Source organism: Sceloporus undulatus, unplaced genomic scaffold, assembly GCF_019175285.1.
Source record: "Sceloporus undulatus isolate JIND9_A2432 ecotype Alabama unplaced genomic scaffold, SceUnd_v1.1 scaffold_427, whole genome shotgun sequence".
Lineage (NCBI taxonomy): Eukaryota > Metazoa > Chordata > Lepidosauria > Squamata > Phrynosomatidae > Sceloporus > Sceloporus undulatus.
This window is the reverse complement of record NW_024803347.1, coordinates 1-8,946: the sequence shown is the minus strand read 5'-3', so window position 1 is coordinate 8,946 and position 8,946 is coordinate 1. Positions and strand designations below refer to the sequence as shown.

The 8,946-nt window shown below is 40.7% G+C and overlaps 1 long non-coding RNA gene across 1 annotated transcript; it reads right to left on the bottom strand.

The window, feature by feature from the left end:
* Positions 1-819: 819 nt before the first annotated feature.
* Positions 820-5,079, bottom strand: LOC121917735. The gene is made up of 3 exons (XR_006101096.1): positions 3,879-5,079; positions 1,970-2,020; positions 820-1,547 (listed from the first exon to the last, which is right to left on the bottom strand). It is a non-coding gene; the product is annotated as an uncharacterized LOC121917735 (long non-coding RNA).
* Positions 5,080-8,946: the final 3,867 nt, after the last annotated feature.

The window sequence follows — 8,946 nt, the reverse complement described above, 5'->3', positions numbered from 1 at the left end:
AAAACTTGGAATGACCTGCCAGAAGAGATTCACCAATTATCCTCACTCGAGGCTTTCAAAAAGGCGACAAAAACATTTCTCTTCCGGCAGGCCTTCCCTGATTGATATGTCCAGAACCAATTGAATCCCCCTCCTCTTATTATTTTTTTCATTCATGGATTGTTTATTAATTTCGATGTATTGTTATATATATTTTTAACCATGTTTTGTTTAATTTTATACTTGGGAGGGAGGGTTGGGCCAGGGTCTTGTGGGGCTTGTTTTTATTGTTGTGTATTGTACAAAATTTGTTGTTACCCGCCTCAATCCCCAAAACAGAAGAGGCGGGATATAAATATAAATATTATTATTATTATTATTCTAGGTGAATGTTTTATAGCCTATAAGTAAAGCATTTGGTTGCACAGATCATGAAAATCTATGGATGTCACTAAAAACATGGTAGTGGCAACACATTTGATAATCCTGAGGAGGGATCGGGAGGCGGTTGCCCCCTTGATGTGGTCTTCAAATGACCTTATTGAGGGGGCACTCAGGGCAGACACAGGGCTCTTCTCAAGGCAGGTGCAGGGAACACATCTCAGGGCCTCATCAGCCTGACCCACCTCACAAAACCCACATAACTGGGAGCAGAAGGCGAGTCAAGAAGGGAAGGCAGGGTGGGAAGAGTGTGTCTTACAAGATTAGTGAAACCAAGGAAACCCAAAAGCCAGATCATGTGTGCAGAAGAGACCGATTGCATCGGTGGACAGAGGCAGGGAACTCCCCATCCCAGAAGAGACTCGGGCCTCGCAGGCAAGAGTGCAACACTGATTTATCTACAAAAATATTTATTTTCATCTCGAGGCATTGTGCAACGCTACAACAGGAGTGTCTAGAAGGAGTGCCAGGAGCACATCATGAGTAGACCAAGAGGCCTTTCTCTGTGAAGGGGACAAAAAAGCTTTCTGGCTCCACAGTGAGGCTGGGGGCATTCTGCTACAAAATCCAGTGCTTTTAGCTGGCTGTAGAATTCAGCCCCATAAAGATGACTGCCCCACATCCTTCCTTTCACCAATAGGGAAATCAATTAGCATTACTCTGATCATATCTTATTTCTTCTGATAAACTGAGTACACATACACAGAAAAAACAAATCCCAGAGAGAGAAAGAGAGAGATGTTTGTAAGGAAATCTTCATATTTGTCAGATCACAAATTTTCTTCCTCACGCTAGATGATGCATTTTCAGAAGTGTTGAGAGTGGATTTCTGTAGCACAGAGTCAATCACCAAAAGAAGCAGCTGCTTTCTCCATTCCATTACTATGGGCATAGCATGGTTGGTGTGTTGCAAGGGGCCAGAGAAAGAGCGAGAGAGAACAAGAAGGCCACCCTTGCAAACAGGCCAAATCCAGGAAAGGTGTTGAGCCAGGCTCATATTAAGGGCTGGGCCCTCAGAGGAGGACACATCGGAAGAAGCTGACTTTTTTCTGAAGGTCTGGGCTGATTTTCACCCCTTGGATGCTGGTGCTGCTGGTGCTGCTGCTTCCTTGAGGACTATTGCCTTCCTAAAGATATAAAGAATTACTGAAGAGAAATTCTTGGATTGAAATCTATCAGCTGAGGGGCTACATGAAGAGAAGAAAGAAGCAGAGGCTCTGCTCCACTGAATTTCCTAAATGGATCAGTGACCAATAACTGTCTTCCTGCACAGTGGGTGCTGCTAGGGAGGTTAACTGCTTTAGCATGGGCTCTTGGCTCAAACCCACTGCTTCCCTGGAATCATCAGATCAAGTGTGGGGTTTTCCACTGTGAGGAGAACATTGTGGTGCCCCTAACCTCTCAAAGTGGGCAAACTAGCCCCTAGTGTATTTGACAGATTTGGGGGGAACTTCATACAGTTCTGCAATGGCTCTGTATCTGTTGTAATTCAGCCGGCTCATTTCCTCAAGACCCCTGAAACATTTAAGCAAGTTGCCCATCAACTCACCAGCTTTTTATCCATTTTTGTTTTGATATCTTTGGCAAGCGTAAAAAATGCCTACAATTGAACCAAGAAATACAGTCATGTAAGAGGATTGAAAAATGCTTCCCTGCTAAAAGATGCATCTTGTGAAGCTTCTGGACTCTGTTGACTGGTACAAAGGAAACCTAAATGTACCCCATGCTCAGTAGAGATTACCCTTTATTCTTTTCTGTTCCACAAATAGAATTATAGAACAGAATCATAGAGTTGAAAGAAACCAGTCCAATCCCATTCTGCCATGCAGGAACACACAATCAAAGCACCCCTGACAGATGGCCATCCAGTCTCTGTTTTAAAACCTCTACAGAAGGAGACTCCACCACTCTCTGAGGCAGTGTGTTCTACTGCTGAATAGCTTTTACTGTCAGGAAATTCCTGCTAATGTTTAGGTGGAATCTCTTTCCATGTCCTAGTCTCCAGAGCAGCAGAAACAAACTTGTTCCATCCTCAATGTCACAGTCCTTCAAATACTGAAACAGGGCTATCATACTACAGTAATTCTTAACTGTCTCTTCTCCAGGCTAAACATACTCAGCTCCTTAAGTCTGTCCTCATAAGTCATGGTTTCCTGATCCTTCATCGTTTTGGTTGACCTTCTCTGGACATGGTCCAGTTTATCAACATTCTTTTTGAATTGTGGGGCCCAGAACTGGATACAGTATGCCAGGTGAGGCCTAACCAAAGCAGAATAGAGTGGCACTATTACTTCCCTTGATCAAGACACTATACTTCTGTTGGTGCAGTCTAGAATTACATTAGCCTTTTTAGCTGCTGCATCATACTGTTGACTCGTGTTCAACTTGTGGTCTACTAGGATCCCTAGATCTCTTTCACATGTAATCTTGTTAAGCTAGGCATCCCCCATCCTATATCTATGCATTACATTTTTTCTGCCTAAGTGTAGTGCCTACATTTATCTGTTTTGAAATTCATTTTGTTAGTTTGGGCCCAGTTTTCTAATCTATTAAAGTCATTTTGAATTTTGATCCTATCCTCTGGGGTATTAGCTACTCCTCCTAATTTGGTGCCATTTGCAAATTTGATAAGGATGTCCCCATTTCTGTCATCCAAGCCATTGATGTCGAACAGCCCTGGGCCCAGGACAGAGCCCCACTGGACACCCCACTGGTCACTTCTCTCCAGGATGAAAAGGAGCCATTGTGGAGCACCCTTTGGGTTCAGCTGGTCAACCAATTACAAATCCACTAACTATTGCATTATCCAGTCCACATTTTACTACAGGTAGTTTGTTTGCAAGAATATCATGGGGAACCTTGTCAAAGGCCTTACTGAAATCAAGATATGCAATAGCCAGAGCATTCCCTTTGTCTACCAAGCTGGTATTTTATATTTTTTAAAAAAGAGAGAGATCAGATTAATCTGGCATGACATGTTTCTCAGAAACCCATGCTGACTCTTTGTGATTATGACATTCCCTCCAAAATGTTCACAGACTCTCGGTCTAATGATCTGTTCCAGAATCTTTCCTGGTATTGATGTCAGACTAACTGGGTGGCAATTGCTGGTATCCTCTTTTTTCCCTTTTTGAAAATGCAGGCAATGTTTGCTCTCCTCTAATCTGCTGGGATGATCGTGCCATATTCACCCTGTGATGTCCCCTGTTTATGCACCCTAGTCCATTAGTATATGCAGCACAATTCCAGAATAGGAAAAGCAAACTTGGACAACCAATACAGCCTTATGCAGATTTTGTGCATTGAGAAGGATTGCAAGTGGGTTGGTTTAGAATGGTGGGAGATAGCCTGTCCATCATTACACCTCTGTGTAAGAGGATTGGATTTATGTGTTGGATGATGTCCCTTGGCAGTTTGGGCTGAAATGTTGCTTAATGAGATGAAAGAGCTGCACTTACATTTTCTATATTGATGTTTGCCTTTGCACTGGTCTCCATAAACTTCACCCCAAAGCTACTGGCCAGCTGAACAAAGAAGAAAAACTGGGTCAGTTGCACAGGCAAGAAATGTGTGTGCTGGTGCCTTTTGTACCAGATTTCCTTTAGAAACAGAACTGCCCCATCAAGGCAAAATTCTTATGATGTGGGAATCCATATTCCAGTCACACCATCTGGATGCAAATGTCCTAGCTACAGCTCACTGACCCGGTTTCTTGTTCTGTTTAATTAATCAATAAAAATGTATTTCACAGACTCTCTTGTGGCAATGGTGGCCCTCCCAATAAAGAAGAAGAACCTCTGCCAATGGGTACTTGCCAAAGGCCTTTGGAAATCAATAATCTCCACAAAGAACGAGGAAAAGCATGGCTTCTGTTCTTACCAATTTCTTTGCACATATTTTTGTCTATATTTGTTTTTGTAACCTCCCTGTTACTTTTCTAGGACCACAACTCCCACAATACCACTGCTTAGCTAGTCCAGAAAAAGTAATATTTCCAAACTCTAAGCTTCCCTTGCATCTTCATCCTACTCTCAGCCACGTAGAATCATAAAGTTGGAAGAGACCTGTGATGTAAGGTACCTTTAAGACACAGCCCTTAGTGATATCAGCTGCAGTCTATATATACTATTAAGAGTGTTGGAGAGGGATTGATTGTTCTCTCTTCCTCATCTCACTCTCCTGGGACTGACTGTGCTCAGTAGCTCATGGGTGAATAAACTTACTGCTCTTACTTGAAGACTGGACTCTGTGTGGATTCTTGTAAGATTGGATTCCAACAGCAGACATCACATGGTGTCAGAAGTAAAACCTTCCTGTACTGCAACTTGGACTTTGTATATTTCACAGGAAGAGTGCATTAAGATATGGATTCACTTCGGCCTCTTCCTCCTCTAAATATGGAAGGTAACATGGCTCAGAATTGGAGAAAATGGGAACAGGCTTTCCAGTTATATATTACTGCTGCAGGACTTGACAATGTAGCAAAGAAGCGGCAGATAGCTATCCTGCTGCATTGTGTGGGAGAAAAAGGAATTTCTGTGTATAACACCTTTGTTTTTGCTGAAGAGAATCCAAAAGACATTTCAGAGGTTCTGGAACAGTTTAGAACCTATTTCTTGCCTAGAAAGAATGTTGTTTTTGAAAGATTTTGTTTCTGGAACCATATACAGTACAGAGTCCTGGAGTGAGAAATGAACAATTTATTGCTGAGCTTAAATTGAAAGCAGCCACTTGTGAATTTGGAACTGCAATTAATGACATGATAAGAGATAAAGTTGTTTTTAGCATAAAGGAAGAAAGACTGAAAGAAAAGCTTTTGAAAGAAACAGACCTTACACTTGAGAAGGCTGTGGAAATATGCCGTGTTGATGAGATAACGAGAGCACAGCTGACAACTATGACAACAACTTTTGAAGGAGTGTGTGAATTACAGGAGGCTCATGGAGATATCAGAGGGACTACAAACAGAGATAATGAAGAAATTGCAACTCAAGCTTTGGGAGTAAAAGACTTAAGAACTAGAGACAAATGGAAAAGTCAGAACAGGTGTGGCTGTTGTGGCACAATTCATGAACCTCGGAGATGCTTAGCATTTGGAAAAACTTGTAATAAGTGTGGCAAGAAAAACCATTATGCCAAGTTATGCAGGACAAAAATGGCTAATCCTGAAAACAGACAAACCAGACAACATATTCATGAGTTGTGTGTAAGTAACCTATTGATAGCAGAATTAGACAAAGAACTGAACAATACAGGGTGGTATGCTGATATTTCTATAAGAGACTATATAGTTAATTTTAAGTTAGACACGGGGGCTGAAGCAAATGTGTTACCATTCAAAATATTTTCTAGGATACCTGGTACAAAGCCACTGATTAAGAGCAATGCAGTTCTTGTAGCATATGGTGGGACAAAAATACAACCAATGGGAATGGCTGAGTTCGAATGCAATACAACAAAAGGGGTGCATAACTTATTGTTTTATGTAACAGATTGCTCTACAATTCCATTACTAGGCAGACCAGCTTGTGAGAAGTTAGAGTTAGTTCGTCGGATAGATCTCATACACACAGCTGGGTCGTTAACACAAGAAAAATTAGTCAGCTTGTATCCTGAGATTTTCCAAGGTTTGGGGGAGTTTCAAGGATGTCATCACATATATATTGATCCGACAGTTGCTCCTGTTGTCCAAGGATGTAGGGGAGTGCCTTTTGCAATATATGATAAATTAAAGGATACACTCAGTCAGATGGAAAATGCAGGAGTTATAACAAAAGTGATAGGACCTACAGATTGGGTGAGCAGCCTTGTTATCACAGAAAAAAAGAATGGCACTCTGCGTATATGTCTTGACCCACGAGATTTAAACAAGGCAGTTAGAAGGCAACATTATACCATCCCAACAGTTGAAGAAATCCTGAGTCAGTTAGCTGGAAAAAAATTGTTTACCATCATAGATGAAAAAGATGGTTATTGGCAGGTAAAACTGGATAAAGCATCATCCAGATTATGTACATTTAATACGCCATGGGGAAGGTATTGTTTTAATCGCTTACCATTCGGGCTTAAATCTGCAAGTGAGGTTTTTCAACAAAAGAACCAAGAAACATTTGGACATATAAGAGGTGTACATATGATAGCAGATGACATGATTATAGCAGCAGAAACAGTGGAACAGCATGATGAAATTTTACACCAGGTTATGAAAACAGCACTTGCCAACAACATTAAATTTAATAAAGAAAAGATCCAATTTAAGGTAAACTCTGTAAAATACATGGGTCACATAGTGACTGCTGAAGGAGTCAGACCAGATTCTGAGAAAGTTAAGGCTGTCCAAGAAATGAAACCGCCCGAGGATAGACAGGGGGTCCTGAGATTTTTAGGGTCAGTACAATATTTGGCAAAGTATATTCCACAAGAGGCAGAGCTGACGGCCCCATTGAGAAACCTATTAAAAAAGAATGTAGTTTTTCAGTGGATGCCAGAGCATCAAAAAGCCTTCGATGCTATCAAACAAAAGTTATGTAGCACACCTGTGCTTCAATATTTTGATGTGACAAAGCCAGTTGTAATTCAGGCAGATGCATCAAAAGATGGCTTAGGAGCATGTCTGCTTCAGGACAATAAGCCAGTGTCCTATGCCTCAAGGTCTGTTAACTCAGCAGAAAAAAATTATGCACAAATAGAGAAAGAATTGCTTGCAGTTGTGTATGCGGTACGAAAGTTTCATCAATACAGTATGTGTTTGGTAAAACTGTGTTAGTTCAATCTGATCACAAGCCTTTAGAGTCAATTTGTAAAAAACCAATAGGCAGTGCCCCTGCTCGATTGCAACGAATGCTTTTGCAGCTTCAAAGGTATCAACTTAACATTGTACTGTATATACCCCAAGTAAACTTATGTATCTGGCTGATACCTTGTCAAGAGCCACTGTAGATCCTCCTTGTAGTGAAGAGCATTCCATGGGAGATGAGAAAGTAATACATGAGGTGAATGCTTTAGCAATGCCTCCAGACAAAGTGTGTATAATACAAGAGGCAACAAAATGTGATCCCCAGCTTAAGATGGTTCAAACATACCTAGATCAAGGATGGCCACAATATATGAGAGATGTAAGTCCGATAGCAAAAGGTTTCTCACCAGTTAAAGATCATGTTTGGTGCCAAGATGGAGTTCTTTTTATGGGAGAAAGAATGATTATTCCAACAAGTCAAAGACCAAATGTACTTACACAACTTCATGAGTCCCATCAAGGGATTCAAAGGACCAAAGAAAGAGCAAGGAAATTAACGTATTGGCCAGGTATGTCAAGAGATATTGAGCTGGCTGTGGGGAGCTGTAGTGTTTGTGCATGTTTTGCTCCAAACAACCAAAAGGAACCACTCAAACCACATGATATCCCTGAAATACCAGGGGAAAAGGTGGGGATAGACATTTTTGAACAGAATAGTTGTCCATTTCTGTTGATAGTTGATTATTTTTCAAAATATCCAGAAATAATAAGTCTACCTGATAAAACTGCAAAAACGGTAATTTTTAGGCTTAAGTCTGTGTTTGCTCGCCATGGGATACCAAGAATAGTGATGAGTGATAACATGCTGTTTGCTAGTCAAGAATTTAAAACATTTGCTAAAGAATGGGGGTTTGAACAATGCTTTAGTAGTCCAGGATATGCACAATCTAATGGAATGGCAGAACGAGCAATTCAGTCTATTAAACAGCTTATGAACAAAGTAGGGAAGGCTGGTGGGGATTTACATCTAGCATTGTTGGAATATCGCAATACACCAGTCACAGGGTTGTCATATTCGCCTGCACAAATGTTGATGGGCAGGATGTTGAGAAGTAAACTTCCCATAACAACTGGTTTATTGTGCCCTAGGATTCCTATTAATGTGCATCAAGATCTACAAAGAGTTCAACAAAGACAAAAACATTTTTATGATCAAACAGCTAGACCACTTCAACCATTACAAGAGGGAGATGCAGTTTGGATGCAATCTAATGACCCCAAGGAAAGATGGCTTCCTGCCATAGTGATAGAAAGATGTAAACAACCACGGTCATACCAAATAAAGGCGCTTAATGGTAGGATATATCGACGTAATAGACGCCAATTGAGAAAACGGATGCCAGAAATTATCAGTGATAGAAGTGTAACACAAGATGCATTAATTAATGGATACGGTGGGGCTCCTGAGAATAATAATGAGATGCAAACATCACCAACAACAGATAGGCAACCGACATATATAACATCATATGGTAGACCAGTGTTTAGGCCAGAGAGATATACTCCTTGAAAATGCACCTTGGTCGTAAGGTGACTCTTTATCATTTGTGTAAGTTAGGTCAATGAGAAATATTGTATTCTTTGTATTTATGTTTTCTACTTATGTTTTTAAAATTCTGTATAAAGTGTATTATTTTCTAAAGTGTATAATCATTGGTGTTTTATATTTCCATGAAAAGGAGATGTGATGTAAGGTACCTTTAAGACACAGCCCTTAGTGATATCAGCTG